The sequence below is a fragment of the Periplaneta americana genome, chromosome 7 (genome assembly GCF_040183065.1).
Source record: "Periplaneta americana isolate PAMFEO1 chromosome 7, P.americana_PAMFEO1_priV1, whole genome shotgun sequence".
NCBI classification, from domain to species: Eukaryota; Metazoa; Arthropoda; class Insecta; order Blattodea; family Blattidae; genus Periplaneta; species Periplaneta americana.
In genome coordinates, this window is record NC_091123.1 from 122557399 (window position 1) to 122578505 (window position 21107).

Consider the following 21107-nt stretch of genomic DNA (forward strand, 5'->3'; position numbering starts at 1 on the left):
GTAGGTTATTTTACGACGCTTTATCAACAGCTTAGGTTATTTAGCATCTGAATGAGATGAAGGCGATAATGCCAGTGAAATGAGTCCGGGGTCCAGCACCGAAAGTTACCCAACATTTGCTCACCTTGGGTTGAGGGAAAACCCCGGAAAAAACCTCAACCAGGTAACTTGCCCCGACCGGGAATCGAACCCGGGCCACCTGGTTTTACGGCCAGACGCGCTGACCGTTACTCCACAGGTGTGGACCAGATGTGTTCTCAAGCTCGTTCATCATAAATGTTACAATGAATAGTGTGCAAAATCTTTTAAATGTGTAAGTTTCTGTAAGACCTTTACACAAAAAGATCAAAATAAAGAAGATGGGTAGACGTACACATGAATTAAAATTTCAAGTGACGGAGAACAGTCATAGAGAGAATGACAAGAAAATTCAACATTCGGAATGCAGCGGCAATATAAAAGACGCTGTATTTTGTTTTCCTTGCCTATTGTTCGACGGCGAACATTTATTGACGAAAATAAGTACGTTTTATGAATTTTATTTATTTTTCTGTTTGAATTTAGGACTGTGCGTATAACTAAATAATTTTGATTATCGCTATGCAGAAATGATTGATTTGAAGCACATGAATGTAAGAATTAAAAAATACGATTCTTCAGCTGCACACATCAACAATAATGTTAAATTAGCAGTGTTGGGTCAAACAAACATACAGACACAATTGGATTCAATTGGATTGTTGAACTTCACAATGATAAAGTTACCAAGAACAGATATGTGCGTGCAGTTTTGTGGAGCTTTTGAGTTGGCTTTAAGAGGTCACGAAGATGGAAACTCATCTTTAAACGCTAGTATTTTTCTTGGCCTCATCAATTTCAGTTCTGAACTATACGCACTCTTAAGGAACATTTGGAAAGAGGAACAGTGTTTAAGAGCACATCAAACACTATACAGAACGAAGTCCTTCAAGCCATTTTGATGTATGCCATGATGAGATTTCAAAGAAATAAAGAAAGCTCAAAAGCTGCTGACTTTTTAGCAGTTAAGGCTGATGAGACGACACACATATCGAATGCTTGTGAACGTGTGAACTGTGTTATAAAACGCAATGTAGCGAAAACAATATTATTTACGGTATGCTGCAGTAGAAATTTAACATTTTACTTTGCTATTACTGGACCTACATAGGAAACTGATTAACTACAAATTTCTTGACTAACAAAATTATGTAAATCTATACCTACTTAACATATGTTAATAATTATGTAGTAGTTAGTACCTATAATAATAATAATAATAATAATAATAATAATAATAATAATAATAATAATAATAATAATAAAATCATGATCGTAATAAATATTTGTGCACCACCAGAATTATTTATCACCACATGCCACTGTGAGAGACCCACAGGCTTCTCTAATTCTTTGTTTCATGTCTTCTCTAGTTGTTGGACGCACCTGGTAGAACATGTCTTCAATTGTCTCCCACAAGAAGAAGTCATTTGAAGCGAAGTCAGGAGATCGGGCTGGCCAAGATACTGGTCTTCCTCGTCCAGTCTACTGTAAGGGAAATAACTGGTTAATAACTCATCGAGCCCTAAGTGAAAAGTGAGCCATACAGTCGTCCTGCTGAAATCACATCATTAACCGAAGTGCAAGGGGAACATCATGAAGCAACTGGTGTATAATGTTTCGGAGGAAGAGTACATTCTACCATTCAAGTTATCCTCAAAAAAAGTATGGTTCTATAATGGTGTCCGAGGAGGCCACACCATGTATTGAGGCTCCATACATGCTGGTAATCCACTTCACATAGCCAGCGTGGATTAACCAGAGACCAGTAATGGGAATTGTAGAGATTCAACTGACCATTATTTTTGAAAGTTGCCTCATCAGTCCACAGAATTTGAGCTCGAAATCACGGTCCGTGTTTAGAAACCAGTTTCAGAAATCAACACGAGTCTGGAAGTCATGTCCCCCATGATCCTGATGGAGATGAATATGGTATGAATGAAAATGGTTGTCTTTCAGAATTCTAAACACTGTATTATGGTGCAATCCTGAGTCACGGGCAAGCCTTCTTGTGGGGAAGAAATAAAGACATGTTCTACCAGGTGCATTCAACAACAAGAGAAGACATGAAACAAAGAATTAGAGAAGCCAGTGGGTCTCAGCTGTGCTGAAGTGTAATCACGGATGTTAGGAGGTGATCAGAACTTTGTTTAGCATAGGGTGGCGTACATTTTGAACATTTACTATGAAGAGTGTACGTACATAATCAACATACATCATTTCTCAGAAGACACCATTTTTGTTGCTTTGTGAATAAACAAAAGTTAGAAAAAAATTGTTTCAGTAAAAGTTGTTTCTTTTCAAATGTAGTTTCCAATGGTACCTTCAATGACCCATGTTCTCATTTGAAATTTCGAAGTTGACCACAGGTTTATTACGGGAAATGGCACTACCACCAATCGATTCTTCACGTAGGTTTTGGTTATCAAAATTTTTTATGAAAAATCAGTATCATATAGTTTTCGAGAAAAAAGGCTGATACGAGTGGTCTGAAACACCCGGTATATGTGTGTATATGTATATATGTGAGTGTGTATATACATGTGTATATATATATATATATATATATATATATGTGTGTGTGTGTGTGTGTGTATACATGTGTATATGTATATATGTATGTATATACAGTCAACTTTGGATATAGTGAACCTCTGCAGACCAGCATATTTCGTTCACTATATCCGAGGTTCACTAAAACAGAAGTGTCTGTTTTATACTACTGACGTTGCTATACATACAGTTAATGCCCGTTTGGGTCAGACCACATTCAATATCAGTACTAATGTTCTCTTTATCTTCCAACTTAAACACTTTACGCTTCGATATCCTGATGTTCACAGTTCGAAACTTGAATGCAATCTAGCCATGTAGGTAGTAGGAACTGACCGATTTCGCACATCTTCCCACTAGAGGTACGCTACTGTGTACTTGGCCTTAGAATTTCCCAGGTTTCACTTTTACAAAGATGCGGAAAGAAGGGTTGTTGACCATTGTACTATAATCCTTCTTGTATTTACCCTTTGGTCATCAATCTTCTCCCTTTTACAAAAGAAAACACTTTCTCTTCCTATTCTTCTACGAACCTCTTTTAAAGGAATCAGAACTAATCCTTCCTTAACCTTCACTGCGCACACTATTCTCTTTAACATGTTTCAAACTGTCCAGGAAGCTGAATGAATCCTTTGTCTTTCAATGCACTTAAGGAGCAGAATGTTTGACATTTTGCTCTGAACATTTTCTTGGAAGTTTATAGGACAAAGGGTTTCCTAAATTACCATTTTGGCGATTTTAAAATTACATTTTCTTGGAAAAGTTATAGTTTTAGGTTCACTATAACAGAAGTGAGGGTTCACTAAAAAACGGAAATACTAATGTGGGGTACTTTTTAATATGTATGCAGGTTGGGATCAACGATTTACGTTCACTTTAGTCGAATGTTCACTATAACAGAGTTCAGTATATCCAGAGTTGACTATGTAATGTATGTAATGTTATGTATGTATGTATGTATGTACAAAGTATATTGGTTTCTCATGTAAATGGTTAATTCAGAACTCATATTGAAACTGTAGATATTGTTGTTATCTAGTTTCCAGTTTAGTTTTGAGTGGCTCTTCGTCTTCTGGAGATTGGGATCCAGTTTTCTGCATTGAAATAGATAGTCTCCATTCATATTAGTGCTTTGGTCCTTGCAAATGGTGCAGTGTTCAGTTATCAATTTTCATGCGATATACTGTAGATGTGATGCTAGACAGTCTTGTTCAGTGTTTAGTCGGAAGGTTGCTGTTGCTGCTTTTCTAGATTGGTTTTGTTCACATGTCGCCTTTATTTAATATTAAAGAAACTGTAGATATATACTTTATATTTACTCATATTGAAGCTGTAGATTTTTTTTCTCTGCTAAATAAAGCTTGTCTGATTTAATTTAATCCTAGAGATCCGAGGTTCTTTATTCTGGCTATGATTGTGGCGATAATGCAGCGTAAGCATATCTCTTCATACATAATTCAGAACTCATATTGAAACTGTAGGTTATTTTCTTTCTCTCTATTAAATTATACCTATCTAATTTAATTTAATCATCTAGCTTATACCTACCAAGAAATCAGGGTTTTATACTGGCTATGAATCTCGCTATAAGAATGTAAGTCTATCTGTTCATAAGTAGGCTAATTCAGTACTCATGTTGAAATTAAAGATTGTTTTCTTTTTCTCTGTTACTCTGTTAAATCAAGCCTATCTAATTTGATTTAACCCTCTAACTTATATCTACCTAAAGGCCTAGGGTACTATATTCTATCACTGTTGTCTGAAGGCATAGGGTTCTATATTCTATCACTGTTGTCCTTGGCAGAACAATCCTATGAGTGAAAGTAGTTATACAGAAGTGAACATGAAAATCGTAATAATATATTAATTGTATATTTAAAAATATACGAAGTGTACAGTACCGTATTTACTTACTTACAAATGGCTTTTAAGGAACCCGAAGGTTCATTGCTGCCCTCACATAAGCCCGCCATCGGTCCCTATCCTGTGCAAGATTAATCCAGTCTCTATCATCATACCCCACCTCCCTCAAATCCATTTTAATATTGTCCTCCCATCTACGTCTCGGCCTCCCTGAAGGTCTTTTTCCCTCCGGTCTCCCAACTAACACTCTATATGCATTTCTGGATTCGCCCATACGTGCTACATGCCCTGCCCATCTCAAACGTCTGGATTTTAAGTTCCTAATTATGTCAGGTGAAGAATACAATGCGTGCAGTTCTGTGTTGTGTAACTTTCTCCATTCTCCTGTAACTTCATCCCGCTTAGCCCCAAATATTTTCCTAAGCACCTTATTCTCAAACATCCTTAACCTATGTTCCTCTCTCAGAATGAGAGTCCAAATAAAAATTAATACTTATAAGAACTGTAATTATTCCTCTATTATTTGAGGCTTTTAAGGAAACCGCAGGTTCATTGCTGCCCTCACATAAGCTTGCCATTGGTCCCTATCATCTGCAAGATTAATCCAGTCTCTAGCATCATATCTCATCTCCCTCAAACACATGTTAATATTATCCTTCCATCTACGTTTCGACCTCTCCAAAGGTCTTTTTCTCTGTGGCCTAACTAATACTCTATATATATATATATATATATATATATATATATATATATATATATATATATATATATATATATATATTTCTGAATTCCCATCTCAAACGTCTGGATTTAATGTTCCTAATTATTGCAGGTGAAGAATACAATGTGTGGAGTTCTGCGTTCTGCATTTTCCTGTAACTTCATCCCTCTTAGCCCTAAATATTTTCCTAAGAATCTTAGTCTTAAATATCCTTAATCTCTGTTCCTCTCTGAGTGAGACTCCAACTTTCACAACCATACAGAACCACCGGAAATATAACTGTTTTATAAATTCTAACTTTCATATTTTTTGACAGCAGACTAGATGACAAAAGCTTCTCAACCAAATAATAACAGGCATTTTCCATATTTATTCTGCGTTTAATTTTTTCCCGAGTGTTGTTTATATTTGTTATTGTAGCTCCAAGATATTTGAACTTTTCCACCTCTTCGAAGGTTAAATCTCCAATTTTTATATTTCCATTTCGTTCAATATTCTGGTCACGAAACATAATCATACACTGTACTTTGTCTTTTCGGAATATCACTTTACTTGCTTCAAGTAAAATTTCCGTGTTTTCCCTAATCATTTGTGGATTTTCTCTTAACATATTCACGTCATCTGCATAGACAAGAAGTTGATGTAACCTGTTCAATTCCAAACCCTCTCTGTTATCTTGAACTTTCCTAATGACATATTCTAGTGTGAAGTTAAAAAGTAAAGGTGATAGTGCATCTCCTTGCTTTAGCCCACAGTAAATTGGAAAAGCATCAGATAGAAACTGGCCTATACGGACTCTGCTGTATGTTTCTCTGAGACATGTTTTAATTAATCAAACTATTTTCTTGGGAATATTATGTAAAACTTCTCTCTTAACCGAGTCATATGGCTTTTTGAAATCTATGAATAACTGATGTACTGTACCGGGTACCCTTATACTCCCATTTTTTCTCCAATATCTGTCGAATACAAAAAATCTGATCAATAGTCGATCTTCTACGCCTAAAATCGCACTGATGATCCCCAATAATTTCATCTACATATGGAGTTAATCTTCTCAAAAGAATATTCGAGAAAATTTTGTACGACGTAAATGAAAGTGATATTCCTCGAAAGTTACTACAGTTAGTCTTTTCCGCCTTCTTAAGAATAGGTACAATATTATGGACTCCTTCCATTGTTTTGGTACAATTTCCTTTTCCAAAATAGCAGAATACAAGCTTATAATAATTACGCTACCCAACATGAAATTTACCTCCGTGAAGATAATACATGCTTTTAGTCCATTTTCACGCGTACATTCTTAAAATAATGCTTAAAATGTCACATCACGTCACAAGTTTTAGATATTTTAGATATCCTACATTGAAAACTACTTTGTGTGCGACCTGGTAACATGTATCATGTTGGCTTTCCCTGTCCTACACAATTACTGTACTTACAAAATGTAAAGATGGAAATGTGTTATTTGTTATACCATCAGTTATCGTGATATCAGTAATATATCTGTCTTTTCTTCTAGAAGTAGACACCACAAAGAGAGAAACCCAGGCAGGGACAGGTCTGGTATTTCTAATGTTTGTAAAATAATGTTATTTCTTGCATAAAACATGTTGTAAACTTATGTTATTTGCATTTCTGCTTACTGAAAACAGAACCAGAAATTTGTCGGTGGTGATGTTGACTATCAGTTTAAAATACGCGTACTTCACTTATTAAACAAATTGTCAGTCTCATTGTGGATGTGTTAACAGCAGTGTAATATATGTGACCCATTGGATGGAAAGGGACCTCAAGTCGTGATGTGAAAGGAAATTTTACAGGAGAACAAATTCGTGGTGTAAAAACTGCATTTCTATGTTTTGACATCTTGCGCTATCTGTAGGCTTTTTTTTTACATACTAAACTAGGACGTAAGTTTTTACACAGTGCTTCTTAAATAACTAAATCTTTCTTTTAGTTGTTAAGAAAACAAATGAAAACTTTAATTTGCATTTTTCTCGAAAAGTACATAATGTAATATAAATATTCAATAAGTAACATATTAAAAACTATAGCACCTAGAACCATGAATTTATTTGGAAATGCTCAGTATTTTATCCTATTTTTGAAAGAAAAAAAAATGAAAAATTGGACTTTAGGTCCCATTTCCTGCAACTAGTCACATATGGTGAAGTTTATTTTTCACTTATTGTAATATTTTAGAAGTAATTGAGTGTTTTAGTGATGCAATGCAAAGAATTTAGTTCACATTGGAAGTGCAGAAATAATCCTGATAATTTTTGTTATGTTTGTGGAAGGTTTACCTTGCAAATATCAGAGGGGAAAAATTATAACATTACTAAATGTGCATATTTTTTATGCTGTACTTTGGGTGTAAAATTGGTGATTAGGAAAAACAATGGTCACTTCATCAATGTTGTATCACTTGTATGACAAATCTTAGATTGTGGTTACATGGCAAACTTAAAGCGTTTCCATTTGTTGTACCTGTGGTGTGGCGAGAAACAACAAATCCTATTAATGATTGTTACTTCTGCATGACAAATATATGTGGCATGTTTAGGAAAAGTAAACATGTTATTCAGTATCCAGATACACTTTTTGCCATGCGTTCACTTCCACATAGCGAGGAATTGTCTGTACCTGTACCACCGAAGACATAGAGTAGTGGTAATAATGGTGAAGGAAATAGTGATTCCCGGTCAGAGTTGTCCCCAGAGCCAGAGGCCTCTACTTCAAAAGATCCTGACTTTCAACGAGATAATTCTAGAAGTGAAAGCCACTTTGTAGAGCAAGTAGACTTGAATGATTTGACATATGACTTAAATTTGTCGAAAGAAGAATATGAATTTGTAGGTTTTAGGCTACATCCATGGAAATTACTTGCACCTGGTACAAAAAATTGAGAGTTTCCAAATAGACATTAGATGTTTGAAAAATATTTTGCTATGGAGGAGAATATGTGTTTCTGTGTGGATGTTAATGGTTAAATGAGTGAACTAGGAGTTGAGCATAATCCAGATGACTGATGTTTGTTTATAGATTCATCTAAGTTTATCTTAAAAGCGGTGTTACTTCACAATTATAATGAATTTCCATTTGTTCCGATTTTCCATTCTGCAGGTCTTAAAGAAAGTTATGAAAGTATGGTTAGGTTTGTGCGTGTTTTAAAATATGAGGCTCATTGTTGGAAGATATGTGGTGTCCTTAAAGTAAAATTGGTTTGCTGCTTGGTTTGCAAGGGGGCTTCACAAAATATTGTTGTTTTTTGCTTTTGTGAGACAGCCATACTATAGAAAAACATTGTGATACAACAGTGGGACAAGCGGCAGGAATATTTTCTGTAGGAAAGTAATGTGAAAGAAACATCATTGGTACAGCCTAATAAGATTCTTCTTCGTCTTCCTTTACACATAAAATTTGGGCTGATGAATTTTGTTAAGCCTCTCAACAAGGACAGTAGTGAATTTGCATATTTCCACAGTAAACATATGAAAAATTGAAAGAAGGGATTTTTATCGAACCTCAAATCAGAGAACTCATGGAGGACGAAATGTTGGAGAAAAATTTACAAACTGTTCAATTAACAGCTTGGCAATTATTTAAAAGAGCTGTGTGTGGTTTTCTCGGAAACACAAAAAAAAAAAAAAAAAAAAAAAAAAACTATAAAACTTTGGTGTCAAATTTGTTAAAATGCTACAGAAACATGGGTTGTCGAATGTCTTTGAAAATCAATTTCCTTCATTCACATCTAAACTTTTTTCCGGAAAATCAGGGTGATGTTAGTGATGAACAAGGGAAACATTTTCATAAAGACATTTCCATCATGGAGATGAGGTACCAAGGTCGTAAGGATCCAGTAATGATGAGGGGGGGGGGATTACTTGGTTACTTGTGAGGGAGAGCAGGCAGGAGTACAAGAGAAAATCACATACTACCAAACACATTTAAGCAAAGTTACAGGTATGTTCCCTTAAAAATGGCATAATGCATGAATATAAAACTACATCTGTGAATTAATCTTAACCTAGCATGAATACATTATTATATCATAAGAATTAATCTAACATAATATTTTATCTGAAACCACATGCATGAGATTCTAAATGTGTTTATATCTTTTTAACCTGACGTGATAGGAGATTTCTATGGCTGATTTTCAAAATCAGCGCAACGTTTTCGTTAAGAATCGCAAACTTTTATTGCGGAGGTATGACAAAAATTTTTTTTTGTTGGGTAGTGCAATAGGAGAAAGTTCCACTCGAGAGAGCATTAAGTTATACACTGATACTTCACTGATCTTTTGCGTATTCATTTATTGGCTTATTCGTTTGATGCACTTTCCATGTGGTAACATTAACATTTTTTATTACACAATTCAGACACACGTTTCTACCGGCTTGTGGTATTTCTTGATTGAACATAGGGTTTGTCATGCAGTGCATGTATGGCGTATTATGTGATGATGTGTCCTGATTCTCTTCCGTCCAGTTCCTGTAAATCATGACGCTGGTTCTGGGAACTCAAGGTCACTTTCCCTCCTTTTTATCATTCTCTCTTCCATCTGCTTGTCGTATGCTGCGGTGGATATCAAGTGCATTTTTAGTCTGTTGTCTTCGATGTGGAATGAGTCTTTGGTCAGCTTGTATACTACCCTTGATGGTGCATTCATTCCTACTCTTAGTACGCATTTCAAATATCGAGATTTTATTTTCTCAATTTTTTCTATATCATTCCTGGTCATCTTTCCTCATTTCATGTCTATGCTATATGTTACTATTGATGATATTGAGGTATTGAATAGAATCATTGCTGTGTCTAGGGATAGTTTGTAAAGATCTTTGATGCTATATATAGCCTTAATAGTTGCTGTTGATCTCTCCTGTATATGATGCTGGAACGATGTCACTGTTGTGTGCAGTGTAATGCCAAGATATCTGAATCTATTCACGACCTCTAAGGGTTCGTCGTTTAATTTCAGTGTGTTTTCCATGACAGCTCTTCCTCCTCTTCTGAATGTCATCTGGACGTTTTTATGAAAGTTTATATGGAGGCCGTTTTCTTTGACTCATTTCTCCAGTTACTGTAGGATTTCCTGCAGTTCTGTTTTGTTTGATCCACCCAGGATCATATTGTCCGTGTACATTATTAATTTTGTTGACCGGAAGTTCTTGAGGATGTCTATGATATCAGCAGTGGCTATCTTGAACAGTAGCAGACTTATAGGGTCCCCTTTTAACACTCAGTTTGTTTGCCTTATCTTGGTCGAGGTAGTGATTCCATTGTCGATTTCGCTGTAATTGTATGCCAGAATATTGTTCAATATTGGTCTGAGAGGGTGGGTGTCTCCGATCAGTCTTTTGACTTTCTTCAACAATTTCTTTCTGTCTAGTAGGTTGAAATCTTTCTTGTAGTCTATAAAGACAGCATAGTATTTTGGTTTCTACGTTATTTGCCTTAGGGCCTGCCCTGTCTCATTGATGTGTAGTTTTACTGCTTGTAGTGTGCTTTTATTTCGCGTGAAGCCAAATTGGCAATCTGGTATTTGATTTTATGTTTCCTTTTCTAGTTTGGCTGTCAGTACTTTCATAAATATCTTGAAAATATTATTTTCTAGAGCAATTCCTTTATATGAATTAGGCCTAGCACACGAGCGGATGTCTGTCCATGCGGATATTTAGCCGCGGTGGTAAGAAAACAGCTCTTTTGATTTAAGTGGGTGCACGAACGGTGAAAAAAGCGCTGTTCTCTCAGTCTACTGTAGCTCTAGCTGATAACACTGAAGAAAAAACATGAATTTTGTGGAAAATCTGTAATATTTATATTACGTCTTCGAAAACGGTGAAGAAAGAGAATGTGGGTCCATCCCCTCTTAAGCCAAAGACTACTCAAGAGACAGAGTCATTGTACAGATACGGAATTAAAATTTGGAGCGAGTCTTGATGGGAGTCTACCTGTATGTAGGCCTAGGCAGCAATTTCGCATGACTGTTCACAAGTACCATATATACAGGGACTCTTGTTTACTGTACAGCATGCGCAGTGTATTATAAGCGAAACTTACACAATAAGGGAGCTCCAAATTTTATTTCCGTATCATATTCTAAAAAACTTTCTGGATATTTAAGAATGAGTAAAAATTCATTCAACATATTTTTAAACTTCATACAGCCACACATAACTTATCAGGATACAAACAATTATGAGAAAGGCAGTAGCACCAGAAGAAAGACTAGCAGTTAACAATATTTATATTTGGTTTCGATCGTTACAATTTACATAAGACATTACATACGAGTATATAAAGCAAGTTATTTAATATGTTTATGTTAATACAGTTCGAATAAGTCAGATTAACTTGATGAGAGCACTGTACTGTCACTAGGCGACAATGAAAAACCACTGAGTGTAGCCTACTGCAGCACGGCGTTGGTTCGGAATTGGGTACATATGTTGATAAATTCATTGCTGTAGACAAAGTCTGTTCTGTGTGAGGAGTCTGAATCTGTTGAAGTAGAACCATCTGCCCAGGTTGAGTCAAATGTGTAGAGTAGACTGATTATGTGGTGGCATTACAGATGAACCAAACATATTTGAAGGACAGGGGAAGTGAGAATTGATATGCATAAATGTGTTTTGATATCCTGCGTGACGTGAAAAATGAATTTTTGTAATACTGTACTTGAAAAAATTCCACTTTTACTGTCAATATTTGTTGTGGTGAAAGTTTTCGAAAAGTCGGCAATAATGAGAGCAAGAAAGATTTATCTTTATCAATTTCTTCTGTACTACTATCCTTCAGAATTTGTAGGTGGGATTCTTTGAAATTAGGATTCCTAGACATTAATTTCATTTGCCTCTTTATTTCCTTACTTGTCAAAGACTTTCCATTGCGTTGGGATAATATATCACAATTAATATATATCATTACGCGGTTGTTTTGCAGCTCGTGTGCACACTAACATATTCTGACACGTGTTTAATAATATTGCTCAGTTGGCGCTCCACTCGGAAAATAGTGCATGTTGTGTTTTTAAAACCGCTGCTGTAAAATATCCGCTTGTGAGTTCACATCACTTTCAAGTAATGTGTTCTATTAAAGCGATTTTCTAACCGTGGCGGATAAGCGGACGAAAAACCGTCCGTGCACACTAGGCCTTAAGAGTTGTGGGTGTTTCCTTTCTCTTTATATAATAGTTTCACCTTTGCTGTTCTCCAATCATCCGGTATTGTTCCTGTCTGAACACATTAAATTTATTAAATAGTTCTTTCCAGAATGGTATCAGTGTCTCTACCGAGTCTTTTATATGCTCAATGTAGATGTTACCTGGTCTGAGGGCTTTTCGTTTCTTCATTCGTACTATGACATTCCTGATTTCTTCTGGAGCTATCTGAATTTTATTTTCCCTTGGAATTTCTGGCATGACTATGAGGAACACTTCTTCTTTCTTTTGCTCGTTTAGAATTTCTTCGAAGTGCTTTTTCCAATTTTCGATTGGAATTCCATTTGGCTTCTTGATTCCTTTTCCTTAGCGCTAAGAATGGGTCTGTCCTTGCTCCCTCTGCTATTCTTTTGGCTTCTGTTTCTATATACGCTGCTCCTGATACCCCCAGTAGTTGTTTGTTTAGTCTCCTTTTATAGGCATAGACTCTGCTTCTCCACAAGGCCTGTAGAGTTTCTTTTCTACTGTCATAGCACTTTTATTAAACCATGGTTGTGCTTGTCTGTTTCTCACTGGTATACTTGCATTCTGCAGTAAGTTCTTTGCTGTTGACAGTGCATCATTTATCTGACCCCCTGCTAGCAGTTGCATTGCTCTGCTCACTTTATTTTTATTTTACTCTCTATCTATGCGGCATTTATTCTCCATAATATTTTGACACTATTGTTTGCCTTACTTCGTTTTGGTTGTAAGGTTGAGCAGCTGATTACTGTTCTTATTGGTATGTGTTTCCTTACAGGCTGTGGAAGACCATAGTCCATCTTGGCTTTTTGCTATTATATTTTTACCTCTATAGAACACAAAGTCTATAGTGCTGGCACCATTGTAGACGAATTTTGTTGTCAGGTCTTTACTATTCACTAGCGTGAATCCTTCATCGTTTAGCATGTCTACATCTAACCTTGTTTTTGTGTTCGGTTTGCCCACCCTGGAATTGAGGTCACCTGCCAAGACTACTTTGTCGTCCTTTCTGACTTTTGAAGTTGTATAGAATATGATTTCCACTACGTCCTCGATTTTTCTATGCGGGACAATGTATAGTCCGATTATGGCGATCTTAGTTGTTCTTACAATCAATATGTTGCTTTCCTTATATACATTTATTAGTTGACCTATTGTTGAGTTGAAGAAGTAGGATATGCCTCCATCTGGTCTGCCATAAGTCGGTGTTGCATATGAATGTATATCGTATAGACTTTGTATATTAAATGGTTCTAGCAGAAAAGTTTCTGTAGTTATTATTATATCCATCTGTCTGTCTCTCGTGGTAGGTATGGTAATGCATTCTTGGTTACTTCTGTATTCCATAATAGAATATTAATGTTCTTCTCCAAGGTCGGCTATTTCGTTTTGTTGGTACCTTCACTGGGGGCGAAAACAAAATCACCGAATTAATACTCCTTCAGGCCAAAAGCTCGTATTTTCTGTTTCTCCTAACAGTTTAAATGGTATACCAACTTTAAATGCTTTGGTGTTGCCTCTTGTTGCCAGTTCCTCGCACTCTGTTACTCCTTTCACTCCATTTTTGTTTAGGTACTTTTTTAATGTTTCTTCTGTTGTGCTACTCCTTAGTTTTCCAACGTACAAACATGCTTTCTTCTCCACTGCTTGGAGGTTTGTGGTTTGCTTTGTACCAATCAGTACTGTCCTTTTTCTTGATTGGTGTTCTTCAGTGTTGTGTCTTCTCAAAGCAGGTGTAGGATTTGTTTCATATGTTGTTGCTTTTCCTCTGATTCCTGTTGTGAGTTACCTCGGTCCAGGGGGTTCTGTTTTGCTATTCACTTCCGACTGTGGTGTCTCCTTCGATGTCCTCTGGCTTGTTTATGATGCTAGCTAGGGTTTGATTATCTCTTGCTATAGTTTCCTTATCTGGTGACGTTTCTATCTGGGATTTCTTGCGAATCATCTCATTTCAGGGTGTACTATTTTGGTGCTCGCTTCCTCTTACCATGATTTCTTCTTCGAGCTTATAAATTTCGCAAGATAATGCGCTTTCAACCTCTTGTACTAATTCTGCTGGAATTTGATCGATACCTGGAGACTTGTACTTTTTCAGACTTTCTATCGCAATTTCGATTTCAGAAAGTGTTGGTTCGGATATAAATGGCTCAGCAGTTTGTATTTGAATTTCTTCTTGATCTTTTCTGTTTGGCCTATGTGCATTTAGTAGTTGTCCAAAGTAGATTTTCCATCTGTTCAGGATTGAATGAGTGTCTGCAAGCAAGTCTTCATTCTCATCCTTGATCACGTTTACCCTTGCTTGATATCCATTCTTAAATTCCTTTATACCCTTCTATAAACTTCGAATGTTTTTATTCTTAATATTTGTTTCTATCTCATTCAGTTTTTCCTTCAAGTAATCTCTCTTTTTATTCCTAAGTGTATGACTTGCTTCCCGTTTTTCATTGAAATAATTATCTCTATTTACCTCAACTGGATTCTGTAAGAATTTAAATTTTGCCTGTTTCCTTCTTTCTACTACCATGGAACAATCTTCATCAAACTGCGGTTTCTTATTTTTATTTTCATAATAACCTATGCTCTGCTCACAAGCGAACATTCTGATGGGGGCAGATGAAAAAAGCTCAATTTTTTTCTTTCACCATGTTAATAATGCCAAAGAAGTGCTTATACAACTTTTGGCTACTTGACCATAAATACGAGGGCCTTAAAAATAAGTTCACCAGGGGCCGTTAACAGAAGGGAAACACAATTTCATTGCAAAAATTTATTGGTACAGACACAGCAATAGTTGAGCTATTTTTCTACATATTCCCCACCAGAATTGAGACATTTGTCATATCATTGTATTGATAGAGAGGTGCACAGATGGCTGTCAAATGCGGGTTCTGATCCCAGGTAGCTGACTTTTACGACACAAGGATACAAAAATTGATCCCATGGTATGACAAATGTCCCAATTCTGGTAGGGGATATGTTGACAAAAAGCGCAACAGTTGCTATAAAAAAATTATGGTTTATTTAATGATGTTCGCAACTGCAGAGGTTATTTCAGCATTGCTGGTGTGTCGGAATTTTGTCCGCAGGAGTTCTTTTACATGCCAGTAAATCTACTGATATGAGTCTGTCGCATTTAAACACACTTAAATACCCTCGACCTGGGTCAGGATCGAACCAGCAACCTCGAGCACAGAAGGCCAGTGCTATACCGACTATGCTACCAAGGTCGACCAATTGCTATGTCTGGTTTAATGAGTGGCTAAAATTTGTGTAAGCACTTCTTTTGACGTTATTAACATGGTGGAAGAAAAAAACCTTTATCTTCCCCATCAGAATGTTTGCTTGTCAGCTACAGTTTTGATATTATGTCGGAAATTTGCCACACACTATTAACATCTGACTTTTCCTCAACTTCGTTGGTAGTTACTAAAGTTACCTGATAATGTTGCTTAATTTCCTCGTCCTTTAATTTCAGAATATCTAATCTACAAATATTAACTTGTTTCTGTACTTGCTTGGCTACTGATAGTTTTTCTCTTAATTCTCCAATCACCAAATAATGATCAGAATAGTCTGCGCCCCCCCCCCACCCCCCGGAAGGTTCGAATGTCTACTATACTACATAGTATGTCTTCATTTATCTATCAAGATGTGATCTATTTTGGTTGTGTGTCAAACCATGTGTAGAAGTCCAAGTATATTTATGTACATCCTTATTGGGTGATGTTGTACTTTTGACAATTAAATTTTTTGATGTGACAAAGTTGACTAACCTAACTCCATTGTCATTACTAGTTACATGTAGACTCTTTTTTCCAATAGTTGGCTTTAAAATATCGTCTAGTCCTACTTTAGCATTGAAATCTCCCAACAAAATTTTTATGTGATATCAACACTATCTACCAAAAGGTAATTGGGCACTGTTTTTGCCCCTTTAGAACCTCGTGGTACCACCTCTTCTTGCTATGACAGCAGCCACCCTGTCAGGCATGCTCTCCACTAATTTGTATAGGATATCCACTGCAATGCGTCGCCATTCCTCTTGCAACATGGAATTCAGTTGGACAATGAAAGTTGGCCCCATGTTTCGGCGGCTACTATGCAGTGGTATGCAAACAATAATGTTCACTGGTTGGACTGGCCTGCACAGAGTCCTGATATCAATCCCACTGAGCATCTTCGGGACAAATTGGACCAATGATTGAGGTCTCGGGAGATGAAGCCAACTTCCAGTGTCCAACTGAGTGCCATGTTGTAAGAGGAATGGCGACGTATTTCAGTGGATATCCTACACAAACTAATGGAGAGCATGTCTGACAGGTGGCTGCTATTAGAGCAATAAGAGATGGTACCACGAGGTTCTAAAGGGGAAAAAACAGTGTCCAATTACTTTTTGGTAGATAGTGTAGATAACTGATCAAAAGTATGTTCCAGTTACTCATAGAAGCTCTCCTTTATATGGCGTTCTTTCTCTTCTATAGGAATGTGAGCATTTATAATTACAATATCGATCCATCTACTCTTAGGTGATAAATACGATAACCTGTCACTGAAAAATTCGACATTTTTTACTGCTGATTTTATTCTTTTATGAACAAAGAATCCTGTTCCTAATTGGTGATTATTGTTTCCTTCACCATAATACAACAAGTAATCTCCTATTTGTGATATGCCATTCCCATCTAACCTAACCTCTTGTAAACCCACGAAGTCTATTCTATATTTAGCTTGTTCTTTGCTACCCTAATGTTACCTCTCCTGTTGTATAAAGACTAGTTATGTTTCAAGTACTAAATCTCATAACCTTATTCCTCTGCTGTGGTTGTGCCAGAGAATCAGTCCCATTTCGAGGCTTATTGTGTGGTTTCGTAACTAGCTGTTTTTTTTATGATGATGGGTTGTTAGCCCTTTGCCCAACCCCCAAGCTGGAGGACCACCCCCTTATCGGCTGTCCACGACTGTTTATTCAATATATTCACAGTTTCAAGTACTAAATCTCATAACCTTATTCCTCTGCTGTGGTTGTGCCAGAGAATCAGTCCCATTTCGAGGCTTATTGTGTGGTTTCGTAACTAGCTGTTTTTTTTATGATGATGGGTTGTTAGCCCTTTGCCCAACCCCCAAGCTGGAGGACCACCCCCTTATCGGCTGTCCACGACTGTTTATTCAATATATTCACAGCTACCATCCATATCTGGAGGCTGTCTCCTCTATCCACAACCTGAGGATGCGCCATGCTATGGTGATAGGGACCCACAATACATAGAATTAAATTAATAACAATTTTAAAAGTGAGGGGGCATTAAATTGCTTGATCTCATAAAGTTTTTATTGCTCTTAAGGAAGTATACTGTTGATTCCCTTCATAATTTATCGAAAAAAGGGTAAGAGTGTTTATGTTTAGAATATCAACCAAATATCTCATACGTTTCTGCGATATTTCATATTATATTATGTATAATATTAAAATGAAAAGTGAAAATAGTACCTGTGGTTATTCTCAGCTTTCTCCTTTTTTCAAGTTGCATTATGACATTGCTAATACATACTGTTAATCTGTTAATGTATTAAAAAATCGGATGACGATGTAAGTACACACATCTGAAAATCGTCCAGATCATTAAAAAGTCATGAAACTACAGTCTGTGGAAAATATACAGTAATATATCTCAAGAATTAAAGAAAGAGAGCAAAATAAGAACAAACAGTAAGGTAACATAAAGTTTGGGCAGAAAGAAGGAAAAGTTTGAAACCATGAAATAAATAAATAAACTGAGAATTAAAATACATAATCTTCCAAAATAGTTATTTATGCAACAAGTGGATAATCTTGATGATATGGCATGAGTGAATGTTTGTCGCATGAATGATAGTGCGACAATTTTCATGAGTGTCATAATAAGATTATCCATGAGTTGGATACAACACTTCAGACATCTTAGCATTATAAATCATCTATAGCTGACAAAATCTTCATATGTTCGTATCGATTAGTTGCATCTGGCAACTGAGAAATTGATGACCTTGCAGGTATTACAAACTCTAGTTATAGGTTAGGTACCTGTATCAAATTTTATGTTACAAAAATATGTTCCTTTATTTTATTGATATAGTTTCTCTGAACAACAGAACTGTTTTATGTGCCATTACAAAAGTGATATAAAATTGTTAAAGATACTAAATTGTTAAAGATTGGAAATAAATAATACGTTACCTTGTGTCCTGCATTTCATATCTTGTTACACAGCGCATAGAAGCGGTAAGCAAGATAGTCAGACGAGTTGCATGCAACCTGATCCAAGTGTTCCGGTATTATGTCATAGTGAATATGTCGTTGCTATTATTGGCATGCGTGCCATAAAAAACTGATTATGAACGATATTGGATGTAGTAACAACCTGTTTATAATGCTAGCATAGCATAAACGTCTTTTTAAACAGTTCTTAAAACACCGGCAATTTGGTAAAACTCTGTCTTCTAAAGGAAGTTGGTTAAAAGTTGTTATTAAGAAATGCTTAATTCCTTTTGTTCCATAAGTTACTGAGCCTTGCTGAGAAAAAAATATATTTTATTTTTGTCTTGTTAAAGAAGTATGTACTGTATATCTTTATTAAACTGAAATATATTACTATGTATTAAATTCTTGTAACTTTGTACATGAAAGTAGCAGCACCTAATTTGATACCTACTTAATTCAGCTGGTAGAATGAAAGAAAATTTATATAGATATTTAACTGGATTCAAGTAGTGAAAACCTAACACATTTCTTAAAGCTCTATTTTCAATAATTTGTAAGGGTCTCAAAGCAGTTTTCTTATTATGCCCCCAAATAATTAATGATTTATACATTAAATGAGAATGGATAAAAGCATAATATACATTCAAGAGACGAAATATAGGCAAAGATCTAAAGCCTTCCCAAAATACCAGAAATTGGAGCAATTTTATTACAGACAGCCAAAATATGCTTATTCCATGTTAAATGTTCATCAACAATGAAACTTAAAAATTTATCTTGATAATCCATTTTGAATCTTGCGTACACTACTTTTAACACTTGAATGTAAGTAATTGATTAACTAGCGGACTTACTCGTGTTAATTATGTAAGTTTGTGCGGCTTACAACTGTTTCAGTGCTTCATCACACACAAAAGCACACATAAGATCGCATCTTCATTCAGAAAGCAGAAATACAACATAGCATACAGAACAGAAAACACACTACAAAGACATCTCAACACATAAAAACACAAACAAATAAATACGACCACACAGGTGTATACAAACTCATATGTAATAGTTGCGACAAGTTCTACATAGGACAGAGAGGCAGATCATTCCAAACATGCTACAAAGAACACATTAAAGCAATAACCAGAGGACATAATACATCTACATACGCCGATCACATAACCAATGCTAACCATACAACAATAACATAAATGCGGACATGGAAATCCTACACATACAACCCAAGAACCAAAAACTCAACACACTAGAACAATACGAAATATACAAACACACTAAAACACACCCTGATCAAATTCTCAACACACAGATCAATTTCAGTACACACACACTATTTGACTCCACTTTTCAACACCTTTCAACAATCAAACGCACCCACATAACAGGCAGAGAAGTTCGAGATGACCTCGAGATCTAGTAGGCTCTGAGGATTGTGTGATGAAGCATCGAAACAGCTGTAAGCCGCACAAACTTACATAATTAACACGAGTAAGTCCGCTAGTTAATCAATTACTTAAAAATTTAACTGCTGCAACTTTTTGTACCTATTACAGAATGATTAAACTTTAATTTCTTCGGAATAATATAATAAAAAGAAGATTCAGTGAAAATAGTATGCATAGTTTTTTTTTTTTTTTTCAAATTCAAAGAAGGCCTATTTGCTCTTGACCAGTTTTCAAGAGTATTAATGTCTGCCTCAAACTTTTCAAACCGTTCTTCAATGGAGTCAGTCATATAAAATACACTAGTGTAGTCTGCAAAAAGAGTGGCAGTTCCATGTAAATGAAGAAATTTTGTCATTGATATAAATAAGAAAGAGGAGAGATCCGAAAATTGACCCTTGCGGCACATCACATGATGATGGGAGAGGATCACTTTCCAAGTTATTCACCGAGACATATTGATATCGTTTACTTAAATAACTCCGAAACCACTGTAAAACAACACCTTTAATACCAATTGTTTACGCAGCAAAACTGAATAATTAACTGTATCAAATGCCTTTCAATAAATAAACCTCCTGGAATTTTATTTTCATCCAGAGTTCATTCTATACAAGTAACCATGGCAACAGCAGCATTTAAAGTAGATGATGATTGCCAGAAACCATATTGATGAGTGTAGAAAAATTATGTTTTTGTCCTATAATTATATAGCCTTTCTTTAATACATTTTTTCCAAAATCTTAGAAATAACAGGCAAAATTGATGTAGGACGATAGTTTGTAGGATCATAACAATTACCGTTTTTAAAGAGAGGGACCACTTTAACTATTTTTAAACCTCCAGGCACAGAACCTAATTAAAATGAGTAATTAATAAACTCAGAAAGTGCCAAATATAAGGAATATTTACATTTCTTTATAATAGACCTTGTTAATACATCTCTTGTTATATTATTTTTATGCTATAGGCTATTTATAATTTCAGTAACTTCAGGTGAATCTGGCTTGGGGA